This window comes from Meles meles, chromosome 6, assembly GCF_922984935.1.
Source record: "Meles meles chromosome 6, mMelMel3.1 paternal haplotype, whole genome shotgun sequence".
Lineage (NCBI taxonomy): Eukaryota > Metazoa > Chordata > Mammalia > Carnivora > Mustelidae > Meles > Meles meles.
The window spans coordinates 24,824,547-24,838,326 of record NC_060071.1 but is presented as its reverse complement, the minus strand read 5'-3'; the positions used below and the strand labels follow the sequence as shown (position 1 = coordinate 24,838,326).

The 13,780-nt window shown below is 67.5% G+C and overlaps 9 non-coding genes across 9 annotated transcripts; all 9 read right to left on the bottom strand.

Annotated features, from left to right (window-relative positions):
- Positions 1–231: 231 nt before the first annotated feature.
- On the bottom strand, positions 232–312 carry LOC123945548. The gene has a single exon (XR_006819369.1). It is a non-coding gene; the product is annotated as a small nucleolar RNA SNORD115 (small nucleolar RNA).
- Positions 313–1,892: 1,580 nt separating this feature from the next.
- LOC123944989 lies at positions 1,893–1,973 on the bottom strand. The gene has a single exon (XR_006818914.1). It is a non-coding gene; the product is annotated as a small nucleolar RNA SNORD115 (small nucleolar RNA).
- A 1,600-nt stretch (positions 1,974–3,573) lies between these two features.
- LOC123945547 lies at positions 3,574–3,654 on the bottom strand. The gene has a single exon (XR_006819368.1). It is a non-coding gene; the product is annotated as a small nucleolar RNA SNORD115 (small nucleolar RNA).
- A 1,579-nt stretch (positions 3,655–5,233) lies between these two features.
- LOC123944988 lies at positions 5,234–5,314 on the bottom strand. The gene has a single exon (XR_006818913.1). It is a non-coding gene; the product is annotated as a small nucleolar RNA SNORD115 (small nucleolar RNA).
- A 1,600-nt stretch (positions 5,315–6,914) lies between these two features.
- On the bottom strand, positions 6,915–6,995 carry LOC123945546. The gene has a single exon (XR_006819367.1). It is a non-coding gene; the product is annotated as a small nucleolar RNA SNORD115 (small nucleolar RNA).
- A 1,580-nt stretch (positions 6,996–8,575) lies between these two features.
- LOC123945068 lies at positions 8,576–8,656 on the bottom strand. The gene has a single exon (XR_006818989.1). It is a non-coding gene; the product is annotated as a small nucleolar RNA SNORD115 (small nucleolar RNA).
- Positions 8,657–10,264: 1,608 nt separating this feature from the next.
- LOC123945545 lies at positions 10,265–10,345 on the bottom strand. Its single transcript, XR_006819366.1, has one exon. It is a non-coding gene; the product is annotated as a small nucleolar RNA SNORD115 (small nucleolar RNA).
- Positions 10,346–11,924: 1,579 nt separating this feature from the next.
- LOC123944987 lies at positions 11,925–12,005 on the bottom strand. The gene has a single exon (XR_006818912.1). It is a non-coding gene; the product is annotated as a small nucleolar RNA SNORD115 (small nucleolar RNA).
- Positions 12,006–13,613: 1,608 nt separating this feature from the next.
- On the bottom strand, positions 13,614–13,694 carry LOC123945544. Its single transcript, XR_006819365.1, has one exon. It is a non-coding gene; the product is annotated as a small nucleolar RNA SNORD115 (small nucleolar RNA).
- Between the last annotated feature and the right edge of the window lie 86 nt (positions 13,695–13,780).

Below are 13,780 nucleotides of genomic sequence, written 5' to 3'. Positions count from 1 at the left end.
GACACAAGGGTGGCTAAGCCCTGGCTCTCGGGCAGCTGTCCGGGGAAGAGGCCTGGGTCGGTAGACCAGCTGGAACGCCAGAACACCCCGTCGGCACCCGCAGGTGCACCGACGTCCGGGGGCCACAGCAGAGAGCCTCGAGAGGTGGTTCTCCTCCCGCGGCCACCTGCAGCGCACCCTCACTGCCCCGACGCTCTGGGGGAGGCTGACCCCGGCACGGTCCCCTGCCTTGGGCCTCAGCGTAATCCTATTGAGCGTGATTTTTAGGTCCTCATCGCTCTTCGAGACCATATGAGTTCTCATCATTGACCCAAGCACGCCCGAGGCGACGCGGGAGGTCCCCTACCACCCAGAAGCTGCTTACCGAGGCTGCTCTCAGGACAGCGCCATACCCCGGCTTCCTGAGGCATGGGACCTGGCGGCGGGGCTGGGCGATGCAAGACTTGGTGGTCAGGGCCAGATCCTCGCTTGGGGATGGGGGCCTAAGGAGGGAGGGGGAGGCCGGCCGTCGGAACGGCGTGCTCGCTGGCCCGTGCCATGCCGCCAAGAACTCTCCAGCCCGAAGCCCTGGCCGGTGCTGTCCAGGCGGGCGGCTGACCCACCCAGGGCTCGGGTCCGCGGGCAAGGGGCAGGACACAAGGGACCCGCTGCCCATCCCTGGCCTTCCCAAATCCACGGAGATCCGGGCCCCCGTGGGAGCCTCCCCTTGCTAGGAAAGGCCCCAGAGCATGGCCTGGAGCACAGGGATTTCCAGTGCTCCCCCGATGTCTGCCGGGGCCCCAAGCAAAGCGTGGCGCACCCGGAAGTGAGGGCCCGAAGGACGCCTTCCCACACATGGGGACCGCGGTGGTCTAGGGACCCGGGCCCTGGCACTCGCAGCCAACGGTGGCCCCCAGGCCCTGATCGCCCAGGGCGAAAAAGGGAATCGCGTCTCACCGTCTCCCACCAAGCAGCGCAAGGCAGGAGACCGCGGCCCGCCCTGCAGGAGGGTCCTGACTCTCCCCTTGTGGCGGCGCTTCCTCTGGGGGCCTCAGAGGACCGGCTCAGCCCCATGGCCTGCTGTGGCCCGGGGCTCGCCACTCTTCCCCTGGGCCAGGGAAACCTTGCTGACTCGGGAAATCCGAGGAAACATTCGAGGGCTGTACTTCAGCAGCCTCCCGTGCCCTGCTTACACTTGGGCGTCTGCTGCATTCTTCATGAGCTCTGCCCTCTCCAGCCCCAGAACCATCGGCTGGGGTGACTCGAGCGACAACCACTCGCTGAAGGGGACAGAGGGCCCTGACACCAAGGGACTCACGTCCGCTCTCTTCTCGGGCGCACAGGACACAGCTGGACGTACAAGGAGGCCTCAGGTCCATGTGGGACGACGGCGGCATGCCCCCAGCCCCCAGTCGTTGCCAGTGACCTGGCCCAACTTTCCCATTCCCTGCACGTGGGATTGCTGAAGGGCGGCTGTGCATGGGCAGGTCAACGCTGTGTGGGCCACTACAGCCCCCATCCCTAGCACAGTGCGGGAGCCGGGGCCCGTGCGGGGATCCGGGCTCCGCGGACAATGCCCATGGCGCCTGGCATCTCCCTGCAGGCCCAGAGTCTTCCACTCACCTCTCTTGGGTCACGCCGCACCAAGTTCCGGCCCCCGAGGCCCGCTGAAAGACACAAGGGGCAACGGTCTCCTAAGCAATGGCACCGAGGGAGCTGTCCTGCGAGGTGGATTGGGTCCGGAGGCCGGGCGGAACGCCTCACGACCTCGAGCGGACCCCTGACGGGCACAGACAGGCCAGGGCCAGCACGGGGAGCCCCGAGGGTACGATGGCCTCACGCCCACAACTGCGGCGCACCTCCAGGGTCCCCAGGGTCTGGGGGAGGCTGATCCCGGCACAGACGCCTGTCTTGGGCCTCAGCGTAATCCTATTGAGCATGATTTTTAGGTCATCATCGCTCTTCGAGACCACTTGAGTTCTCATCACTGACCCAAGCAAGCTGGTGGCGATGCGTGCGGCCTCGGGGCACCCCGAAGCTGCTTACCGGGGCTGCATTCCGCACCGCGTCCATGCCCCCGGGTCCTGAGACGTGAGACCTCTGGGCAGGGCGGGGCCAAGCAAGACGTGCTCATCTGGGCGAGCTTCTCGATTGTGGATGGGTTTCTAAGGAGAGACGGAGAGACCAGCTGTCCAAACGTCCTGGTCTGAAGCGCCTGCCGTGCGGCCCAGGGCCCCCTTTCCCGGAGTCCTGGCCACTGGGGGCCCGGCAGAGTTCGGAGCCAAGCATGGCAGGTGTCCGCCAGGAAGGAGCCGGGCCCAAGGGCCCGGCTGCCCTTTCCGGGGCATCCCAAAGCAATGGAGACCGTGGTCCCTGTGGGAGCCCAGCCTTCTGGAGAACGGCCCCTGACCATGGCATGGACCACAGGGCTTTGGCCGGGTCCCCGCTGTCTCCCGGAGTGGCGAGCCAAGAGCGGCGGCCCGGGAGGTTTGGCCAGGACGCCGCCCACCCTCTCCTGGAGCCACCTGGGAGCCAAGGACCTGAGCCCCTGCCCGGGAAGCCAAAGGTTGCCGGGGCCCAGGGCTCCCCCACGGCCGAGCGGGGAAAGCCAGGTCACTCTCCACCACGGCAGCAAGGCACACCGCCCGCTGGCCGCTCTGGACGAGGGACCTGACTCGGCCCGTGCAGTGCCGCTTCACCACGACCCTATCCCGGGTGCTTGAGAGTCTCAGGTGAGAGGCTGAGCCCCAACGGCTGCTGTGGCCTGGGACGTGCAGTTTCTGCCCCCCCGCCCCAGTGGAACCGTGCCGTCTGGCCAGCTCAACGAATCCTCGTGGGCTCTTCGGAAGTGGCCTCCCGGGGCCCCAAACGCCTTGGTCGTCTGCAGGACGGGACAGGAGCTCGGGCCAGTGCAGCCCGCAGAAACCTGCCATGGGCCGGGCCTTGAGCAACAAGGTGTTGCTCAAGGGCACAGTGGCCTCCGAGACCACGGGTCTCACGTCCACTCCCTTTCTGGGCCCCCCGGACACGCCGCAATTGATCAGGAGGCCTCGGGTGCACCTGGGCCTTGGGCGGCCAGCCCGCGCTTTCCAGGCCTTGTCAGCCCCCCGGCCCACGTTTCGCGATCCCTGCCCCTGGGATGGCTCAGGGGCACACGCTCACGGGGACTTCGGTGCCGTCCGGACAATGAGGACCCGCATCCCCAGCCCAGGCCCAGCTGCGGAGTCCCTGCTGGGGTCCCCGCTTCCCGATGCCAGGCCAAGGGGTCTGGGGCCTCCCTCGGAGCCCAGAGGCTTCCGCTCACCTCTCCTGGTGGGAGACGCGCCAAGAACCTTGCCAGCCAGGCCCGCTGAAAGACACAAGGACACAAGGGTGGCTAAGCCCTGGCTCTCGGGCAGCTGTCCGGGGAAGAGGCCTGGGTCGGTAGACCAGCTGGAACGCCAGAACACCCCGTCGGCACCCGCAGGTGCACCGACGTCCGGGGGCCACAGCAGAGAGCCTCGAGAGGTGGTTCTCCTCCCGCGGCCACCTGCAGCGCACCCTCACTGCCCCGACGCTCTGGGGGAGGCTGACCCCGGCACGGTCCCCTGCCTTGGGCCTCAGCGTAATCCTATTGAGCGTGATTTTTAGGTCCTCATCGCTCTTCGAGACCATATGAGTTCTCATCATTGACCCAAGCACGCCCGAGGCGACGCGGGAGGTCCCCTACCACCCAGAAGCTGCTTACCGAGGCTGCTCTCAGGACAGCGCCATACCCCGGCTTCCTGAGGCATGGGACCTGGCGGCGGGGCTGGGCGATGCAAGACTTGGTGGTCAGGGCCAGATCCTCGCTTGGGGATGGGGGCCTAAGGAGGGAGGGGGAGGCCGGCCGTCGGAACGGCGTGCTCGCTGGCCCGTGCCATGCCGCCAAGAACTCTCCAGCCCGAAGCCCTGGCCGGTGCTGTCCAGGCGGGCGGCTGACCCACCCAGGGCTCGGGTCCGCGGGCAAGGGGCAGGACACAAGGGACCCGCTGCCCATCCCTGGCCTTCCCAAATCCACGGAGATCCGGGGCCCGTGGGAGCCTCCCCTTGCTAGGAAAGGCCCCAGAGTATGGCCTGGAGCACAGGGATTTCCAGTGCTCCCCCGATGTCTGCCGGGGCCCCAAGCAAAGCGTGGCGCACCCGGAAGTGAGGGCCCGAAGGACGCCTTCCCACACATGGGGACCGCGGTGGTCTAGGGACCCGGGCCCTGGCACTCGCAGCCAGCGGTGGCCCCCAGGCCCTGATCGCCCAGGGCGAAAAAGGGAATCGCGTCTCACCGTCTCCCACCAAGCAGCGCAAGGCAGGAGACCGCGGCCCGCCCTGCAGGAGGGTCCTGACTCTCCCCTTGTGGCGGCGCTTCCTCTGGGGGCCTCAGAGGACCGGCTCAGCCCCATGGCCTGCTGTGGCCCGGGGCTCGCCACTCTTCCCCTGGGCCAGGGAAACCTTGCTGACTCGGGAAATCCGAGGAAACATTCGAGGGCTGTACTTCAGCAGCCTCCCGTGCCCTGCTTACACTTGGGCGTCTGCTGCATTCTTCATGAGCTCTGCCCTCTCCAGCCCCAGAACCATCGGCTGGGGTGACTCGAGCGACAACCACTCGCTGAAGGGGACAGAGGGCCCTGACACCAAGGGACTCACGTCCGCTCTCTTCTCGGGCGCACAGGACACAGCTGGACGTACAAGGAGGCCTCAGGTCCATGTGGGACGACGGCGGCATGCCCCCAGCCCCCAGTCGTTGCCAGTGACCTGGCCCAACTTTCCCATTCCCTGCACGTGGGATTGCTGAAGGGCGGCTGTGCATGGGCAGGTCCACGCTGTGTGGGCCACCACAGCCCCCATCCCTAGCACAGTGCTGGAGCCGGGGCCCGTGCGGGGATCCGGGCTCCGCGGACAATGCCCATGGCGCCTGGCATCTCCCTGCAGGCCCAGAGTCTTCCACTCACCTCTCTTGGGTCACGCCGCACCAAGTTCCGGCCCCCGAGGCCCGCTGAAAGACACAAGGGGCAACGGTCTCCTAAGCAATGGCACCGAGGGAGCTGTCCTGCGAGGTGGATTGGGTCCGGAGGCCGGGCGGAACGCCTCACGACCTCGAGCGGACCCCTGACGGGCACAGACAGGCCAGGGCCAGCACGGGGAGCCCCGAGGGTACGATGGCCTCACGCCCACAACTGCGGCGCACCTCCAGGGTCCCCAGGGTCTGGGGGAGGCTGATCCCGGCACAGACGCCTGTCTTGGGCCTCAGCGTAATCCTATTGAGCATGATTTTTAGGTCATCATCGCTCTTCGAGACCACTTGAGTTCTCATCACTGACCCAAGCAAGCTGGTGGCGATGCGTGCGGCCTCGGGGCACCCCGAAGCTGCTTACCGGGGCTGCATTCCGCACCGCGTCCATGCCCCCGGGTCCTGAGACGTGAGACCTCTGGGCAGGGCGGGGCCAAGCAAGACGTGCTCATCTGGGCGAGCTTCTCGATTGTGGATGGGTTTCTAAGGAGAGACGGAGAGACCAGCTGTCCAAACGTCCTGGTCTGAAGCGCCTGCCGTGCGGCCCAGGGCCCCCTTTCCCGGAGTCCTGGCCACTGGGGGCCCGGCAGAGTTCGGAGCCAAGCATGGCAGGTGTCCGCCAGGAAGGAGCCGGGCCCAAGGGCCCGGCTGCCCTTTCCGGGGCATCCCAAAGCAATGGAGACCGTGGTCCCTGTGGGAGCCCAGCCTTCTGGAGAACGGCCCCTGACCATGGCATGGACCACAGGGCTTTGGCCGGGTCCCCGCTGTCTCCCGGAGTGGCGAGCCAAGAGCGGCGGCCCGGGAGGTTTGGCCAGGACGCCGCCCACCCTCTCCTGGAGCCACCTGGGAGCCAAGGACCTGAGCCCCTGCCCGGGAAGCCAAAGGTTGCCGGGGCCCAGGGCTCCCCCACGGCCGAGCGGGGAAAGCCAGGTCACTCTCCACCACGGCAGCAAGGCACACCGCCCGCTGGCCGCTCTGGACGAGGGACCTGACTCGGCCCGTGCAGTGCCGCTTCACCACGACCCTATCCCGGGTGCTTGAGAGTCTCAGGTGAGAGGCTGAGCCCCAACGGCTGCTGTGGCCTGGGACGTGCAGTTTCTGCCCCCCCGCCCCAGTGGAACCGTGCCGTCTGGCCAGCTCAACGAATCCTCGTGGGCTCTTCGGAAGTGGCCTCCCGGGGCCCCAAACGCCTTGGTCGTCTGCAGGACGGGACAGGAGCTCGGGCCAGTGCAGCCCGCAGAAACCTGCCATGGGCCGGGCCTTGAGCAACAAGGTGTTGCTCAAGGGCACAGTGGCCTCCGAGACCACGGGTCTCACGTCCACTCCCTTTCTGGGCCCCCCGGACACGCCGCAATTGATCAGGAGGCCTCGGGTGCACCTGGGCCTTGGGCGGCCAGCCCGCGCTTTCCAGGCCTTGTCAGCCCCCCGGCCCACGTTTCGCGATCCCTGCCCCTGGGATGGCTCAGGGGCACACGCTCACGGGGACTTCGGTGCCGTCCGGACAATGAGGACCCGCATCCCCAGCCCAGGCCCAGCTGCGGAGTCCCTGCTGGGGTCCCCGCTTCCCGATGCCAGGCCAAGGGGTCTGGGGCCTCCCTCGGAGCCCAGAGGCTTCCGCTCACCTCTCCTGGTGGGAGACGCGCCAAGAACCTTGCCAGCCAGGCCCGCTGAAAGACACAAGGACACAAGGGTGGCTAAGCCCTGGCTCTCGGGCAGCTGTCCGGGGAAGAGGCCTGGGTCGGTAGACCAGCTGGAACGCCAGAACACCCCGTCGGCACCCGCAGGTGCACCGACGTCCGGGGGCCACAGCAGAGAGCCTCGAGAGGTGGTTCTCCTCCCGCGGCCACCTGCAGCGCACCCTCACTGCCCCGACGCTCTGGGGGAGGCTGACCCCGGCACGGTCCCCTGCCTTGGGCCTCAGCGTAATCCTATTGAGCGTGATTTTTAGGTCCTCATCGCTCTTCGAGACCATATGAGTTCTCATCATTGACCCAAGCACGCCCGAGGCGACGCGGGAGGTCCCCTACCACCCAGAAGCTGCTTACCGAGGCTGCTCTCAGGACAGCGCCATACCCCGGCTTCCTGAGGCATGGGACCTGGCGGCGGGGCTGGGCGATGCAAGACTTGGTGGTCAGGGCCAGATCCTCGCTTGGGGATGGGGGCCTAAGGAGGGAGGGGGAGGCCGGCCGTCGGAACGGCGTGCTCGCTGGCCCGTGCCATGCCGCCAAGAACTCTCCAGCCCGAAGCCCTGGCCGGTGCTGTCCAGGCGGGCGGCTGACCCACCCAGGGCTCGGGTCCGCGGGCAAGGGGCAGGACACAAGGGACCCGCTGCCCATCCCTGGCCTTCCCAAATCCACGGAGATCCGGGCCCCCGTGGGAGCCTCCCCTTGCTAGGAAAGGCCCCAGAGCATGGCCTGGAGCACAGGGATTTCCAGTGCTCCCCCGATGTCTGCCGGGGCCCCAAGCAAAGCGTGGCGCACCCGGAAGTGAGGGCCCGAAGGACGCCTTCCCACACATGGGGACCGCGGTGGTCTAGGGACCCGGGCCCTGGCACTCGCAGCCAGCGGTGGCCCCCAGGCCCTGATCGCCCAGGGCGAAAAAGGGAATCGCGTCTCACCGTCTCCCACCAAGCAGCGCAAGGCGGGAGACCGCGGCCCGCCCTGCAGGAGGGTCCTGACTCTCCCCTTGTGGCGGCGCTTCCTCTGGGGGCCTCAGAGGACCGGCTCAGCCCCATGGCCTGCTGTGGCCCGGGGCTCGCCACTCTTCCCCTGGGCCAGGGAAACCTTGCTGACTCGGGAAATCCGAGGAAAAATTCGAGGGCTGTACTTCAGCAGCCTCCCGTGCCCTGCTTACACTTGGGCGTCTGCTGCATTCTTCATGAGCTCTGCCCTCTCCAGCCCCAGAACCATCGGCTGGGGTGACTCGAGCGACAACCACTCGCTGAAGGGGACAGAGGGCCCTGACACCAAGGGACTCACGTCCGCTCTCTTCTCGGGCGCACAGGACACAGCTGGACGTACAAGGAGGCCTCAGGTCCATGTGGGACGACGGCGGCATGCCCCCAGCCCCCAGTCGTTGCCAGTGACCTGGCCCAACTTTCCCATTCCCTGCACGTGGGATTGCTGAAGGGCGGCTGTGCATGGGCAGGTCCACGCTGTGTGGGCCACCACAGCCCCCATCCCTAGCACAGTGCTGGAGCCGGGGCCCGTGCGGGGATCCGGGCTCTGCGGACAATGCCCATGGCGCCTGGCATCTCCCTGCAGGCCCAGAGTCTTCCACTCACCTCTCTTGGGTCACGCCGCACCAAGTTCCGGCCCCCGAGGCCCGCTGAAAGACACAAGGGGCAACGGTCTCCTAAGCAATGGCACCGAGGGAGCTGTCCTGCGAGGTGGATTGGGTCCGGAGGCCGGGCGGAACGCCTCACGACCTCGAGCGGACCCCTGACGGGCACAGACAGGCCAGGGCCAGCACGGGGAGCCCCGAGGGTACGATGGCCTCACGCCCACAACTGCGGCGCACCTCCAGGGTCCCCAGGGTCTGGGGGAGGCTGATCCCGGCACAGACGCCTGTCTTGGGCCTCAGCGTAATCCTATTGAGCATGACTTTTAGGTCATCATCGCTCTTCGAGACCACTTGAGTTCTCATCACTGACCCAAGCAAGCTGGTGGCGATGCGTGCGGCCTCGGGGCACCCCGAAGCTGCTTACCGGGGCTGCATTCCGCACCGCGTCCATGCCCCCGGGTCCTGAGACGTGAGACCTCTCACGCCCTTGGCAGGGCGGGGCCAAGCAAGACGTGCTCATCTGGGCGAGCTTCTCGATTGTGGATGGGTTTCTAAGGAGAGACGGAGAGACCAGCTGTCCAAACGTCCTGGTCTGAAGCGCCTGCCGTGCGGCCCAGGGCCCCCTTTCCCGGAGTCCTGGCCACTGGGGGCCCGGCAGAGTTCGGAGCCAAGCATGGCAGGTGTCCGCCAGGAAGGAGCCGGGCCCAAGGGCCCGGCTGCCCTTTCCGGGGCATCCCAAAGCAATGGAGACCGTGGTCCCTGTGGGAGCCCAGCCTTCTGGAGAACGGCCCCTGACCATGGCATGGACCACAGGGCTTTGGCCGGGTCCCCGCTGTCTCCCGGAGTGGCGAGCCAAGAGCGGCGGCCCGGGAGGTTTGGCCAGGACGCCGCCCACCCTCTCCTGGAGCCACCTGGGAGCCAAGGACCTGAGCCCCTGCCCGGGAAGCCAAAGGTTGCCGGGGCCCAGGGCTCCCCCACGGCCGAGCGGGGAAAGCCAGGTCACTCTCCACCACGGCAGCAAGGCACACCGCCCGCTGGCCGCTCTGGACGAGGGACCTGACTCGGCCCGTGCAGTGCCGCTTCACCACGACCCTATCCCGGGTGCTTGAGAGTCTCAGGTGAGAGGCTGAGCCCCAACGGCTGCTGTGGCCTGGGACGTGCAGTTTCTGCCCCCCCGCCCCAGTGGAACCGTGCCGTCTGGCCAGCTCAACGAATCCTCGTGGGCTCTTCGGAAGTGGCCTCCCGGGGCCCCAAACGCCTTGGTCGTCTGCAGGACGGGACAGGAGCTCGGGCCAGTGCAGCCCGCAGAAACCTGCCATGGGCCGGGCCTTGAGCAACAAGGTGTTGCTCAAGGGCACAGTGGCCTCCGAGACCACGGGTCTCACGTCCACTCCCTTTCTGGGCCCCCCGGACACGCCGCAATTGATCAGGAGGCCTCGGGTGCACCTGGGCCTTGGGCGGCCAGCCCGCGCTTTCCAGGCCTTGTCAGCCCCCCGGCCCACGTTTCGCGATCCCTGCCCCTGGGATGGCTCAGGGGCACACGCTCACGGGGACTTCGGTGCCGTCCGGACAATGAGGACCCGCATCCCCAGCCCAGGCCCAGCTGCGGAGTCCCTGCTGGGGTCCCCGCTTCCCGATGCCAGGCCAAGGGGTCTGGGGCCTCCCTCGGAGCCCAGAGGCTTCCGCTCACCTCTCCTGGTGGGAGACGCGCCAAGAACCTTGCCAGCCAGGCCCGCTGAAAGACACAAGGACACAAGGGTGGCTAAGCCCTGGCTCTCGGGCAGCTGTCCGGGGAAGAGGCCTGGGTCGGTAGACCAGCTGGAACGCCAGAACACCCCGTCGGCACCCGCAGGTGCACCGACGTCCGGGGGCCACAGCAGAGAGCCTCGAGAGGTGGTTCTCCTCCCGCGGCCACCTGCAGCGCACCCTCACTGCCCCGACGCTCTGGGGGAGGCTGACCCCGGCACGGTCCCCTGCCTTGGGCCTCAGCGTAATCCTATTGAGCGTGATTTTTAGGTCCTCATCGCTCTTCGAGACCATATGAGTTCTCATCATTGACCCAAGCACGCCCGAGGCGACGCGGGAGGTCCCCTACCACCCAGAAGCTGCTTACCGAGGCTGCTCTCAGGACAGCGCCATACCCCGGCTTCCTGAGGCATGGGACCTGGCGGCGGGGCTGGGCGATGCAAGACTTGGTGGTCAGGGCCAGATCCTCGCTTGGGGATGGGGGCCTAAGGAGGGAGGGGGAGGCCGGCCGTCGGAACGGCGTGCTCGCTGGCCCGTGCCATGCCGCCAAGAACTCTCCAGCCCGAAGCCCTGGCCGGTGCTGTCCAGGCGGGCGGCTGACCCACCCAGGGCTCGGGTCCGCGGGCAAGGGGCAGGACACAAGGGACCCGCTGCCCATCCCTGGCCTTCCCAAATCCACGGAGATCCGGGGCCCGTGGGAGCCTCCCCTTGCTAGGAAAGGCCCCAGAGCATGGCCTGGAGCACAGGGATTTCCAGTGCTCCCCCGATGTCTGCCGGGGCCCCAAGCAAAGCGTGGCGCACCCGGAAGTGAGGGCCCGAAGGACGCCTTCCCACACATGGGGACCGCGGTGGTCTAGGGACCCGGGCCCTGGCACTCGCAGCCAACGGTGGCCCCCAGGCCCTGATCGCCCAGGGCGAAAAAGGGAATCGCGTCTCACCGTCTCCCACCAAACAGCGCAAGGCGGGAGACCGCGGCCCGCCCTGCAGGAGGGTCCTGACTCTCCCCTTGTGGCGGCGCTTCCTCTGGGGGCCTCAGAGGACCGGCTCAGCCCCATGGCCTGCTGTGGCCCGGGGCTCGCCACTCTTCCCCTGGGCCAGGGAAACCTTGCTGACTCGGGAAATCCGAGGAAACATTCGAGGGCTGTACTTCAGCAGCCTCCCGTGCCCTGCTTACACTTGGGCGTCTGCTGCATTCTTCATGAGCTCTGCCCTCTCCAGCCCCAGAACCATCGGCTGGGGTGACTCGAGCGACAACCACTCGCTGAAGGGGACAGAGGGCCCTGACACCAAGGGACTCACGTCCGCTCTCTTCTCGGGCGCACAGGACACAGCTGGACGTACAAGGAGGCCTCAGGTCCATGTGGGACGACGGCGGCATGCCCCCAGCCCCCAGTCGTTGCCAGTGACCTGGCCCAACTTTCCCATTCCCTGCACGTGGGATTGCTGAAGGGCGGCTGTGCATGGGCAGGTCAACGCTGTGTGGGCCACCACAGCCCCCATCCCTAGCACAGTGCTGGAGCCGGGGCCCGTGCGGGGATCCGGGCTCCGCGGACAATGCCCATGGCGCCTGGCATCTCCCTGCAGGACCAGAGTCTTCCACTCACCTCTCTTGGGTCACGCCGCACCAAGTTCCGGCCCCCGAGGCCCGCTGAAAGACACAAGGGGCAACGGTCTCCTAAGCAATGGCACCGAGGGAGCTGTCCTGCGAGGTGGATTGGGTCCGGAGGCCGGGCGGAACGCCTCACGACCTCGAGCGGACCCCTGACGGGCACAGACAGGCCAGGGCCAGCACGGGGAGCCCCGAGGGTACGATGGCCTCACGCCCACAACTGCGGCGCACCTCCAGGGTCCCCAGGGTCTGGGGGAGGCTGATCCCGGCACAGACGCCTGTCTTGGGCCTCAGCGTAATCCTATTGAGCATGATTTTTAGGTCATCATCGCTCTTCGAGACCACTTGAGTTCTCATCACTGACCCAAGCAAGCTGGTGGCGATGCGTGCGGCCTCGGGGCACCCCGAAGCTGCTTACCGGGGCTGCATTCCGCACCGCGTCCATGCCCCCGGGTCCTGAGACGTGAGACCTCTCACGCCCTTGGCAGGGCGGGGCCAAGCAAGACGTGCTCATCTGGGCGAGCTTCTCGATTGTGGATGGGTTTCTAAGGAGAGACGGAGAGACCAGCTGTCCAAACGTCCTGGTCTGAAGCGCCTGCCGTGCGGCCCAGGGCCCCCTTTCCCGGAGTCCTGGCCACTGGGGGCCCGGCAGAGTTCGGAGCCAAGCATGGCAGGTGTCCGCCAGGAAGGAGCCGGGCCCAAGGGCCCGGCTGCCCTTTCCGGGGCATCCCAAAGCAATGGAGACCGTGGTCCCTGTGGGAGCCCAGCCTTCTGGAGAACGGCCCCTGACCATGGCATGGACCACAGGGCTTTGGCCGGGTCCCCGCTGTCTCCCGGAGTGGCGAGCCAAGAGCGGCGGCCCGGGAGGTTTGGCCAGGACGCCGCCCACCCTCTCCTGGAGCCACCTGGGAGCCAAGGACCTGAGCCCCTGCCCGGGAAGCCAAAGGTTGCCGGGGCCCAGGGCTCCCCCACGGCCGAGCGGGGAAAGCCAGGTCACTCTCCACCACGGCAGCAAGGCACACCGCCCGCTGGCCGCTCTGGACGAGGGACCTGACTCGGCCCGTGCAGTGCCGCTTCACCACGACCCTATCCCGGGTGCTTGAGAGTCTCAGGTGAGAGGCTGAGCCCCAACGGCTGCTGTGGCCTGGGACGTGCAGTTTCTGCCCCCCCGCCCCAGTGGAACCGTGCCGTCTGGCCAGCTCAACGAATCCTCGTGGGCTCTTCGGAAGTGGCCTCCCGGGGCCCCAAACGCCTTGGTCGTCTGCAGGACGGGACAGGAGCTCGGGCCAGTGCAGCCCGCAGAAACCTGCCATGGGCCGGGCCTTGAGCAACAAGGTGTTGCTCAAGGGCACAGTGGCCTCCGAGACCACGGGTCTCACGTCCACTCCCTTTCTGGGCCCCCCGGACACGCCGCAATTGATCAGGAGGCCTCGGGTGCACCTGGGCCTTGGGCGGCCAGCCCGCGCTTTCCAGGCCTTGTCAGCCCCCCGGCCCACGTTTCGCGATCCCTGCCCCTGGGATGGCTCAGGGGCACACGCTCACGGGGACTTCGGTGCCGTCCGGACAATGAGGACCCGCATCCCCAGCCCAGGCCCAGCTGCGGAGTCCCTGCTGGGGTCCCCGCTTCCCGATGCCAGGCCAAGGGGTCTGGGGCCTCCCTCGGAGCCCAGAGGCTTCCGCTCACCTCTCCTGGTGGGAGACGCGCCAAGAACCTTGCCAGCCAGGCCCGCTGAAAGACACAAGGACACAAGGGTGGCTAAGCCCTGGCTCTCGGGCAGCTGTCCGGGGAAGAGGCCTGGGTCGGTAGACCAGCTGGAACGCCAGAACACCCCGTCGGCACCCGCAGGTGCACCGACGTCCGGGGGCCACAGCAGAGAGCCTCGAGAGGTGGTTCTCCTCCCGCGGCCACCTGCAGCGCACCCTCACTGCCCCGACGCTCTGGGGGAGGCTGACCCCGGCACGGTCCCCTGCCTTGGGCCTCAGCGTAATCCTATTGAGCGTGATTTTTAGGTCCTCATCGCTCTTCGAGACCATATGAGTTCTCATCATTGACCCAAGCACGCCCGAGGCGACGCGGGAGGTCCCCTACCACCCAGAAGCTGCTTACCGAGGCTGCTCTCAGGACAGCACCATACCCCGGC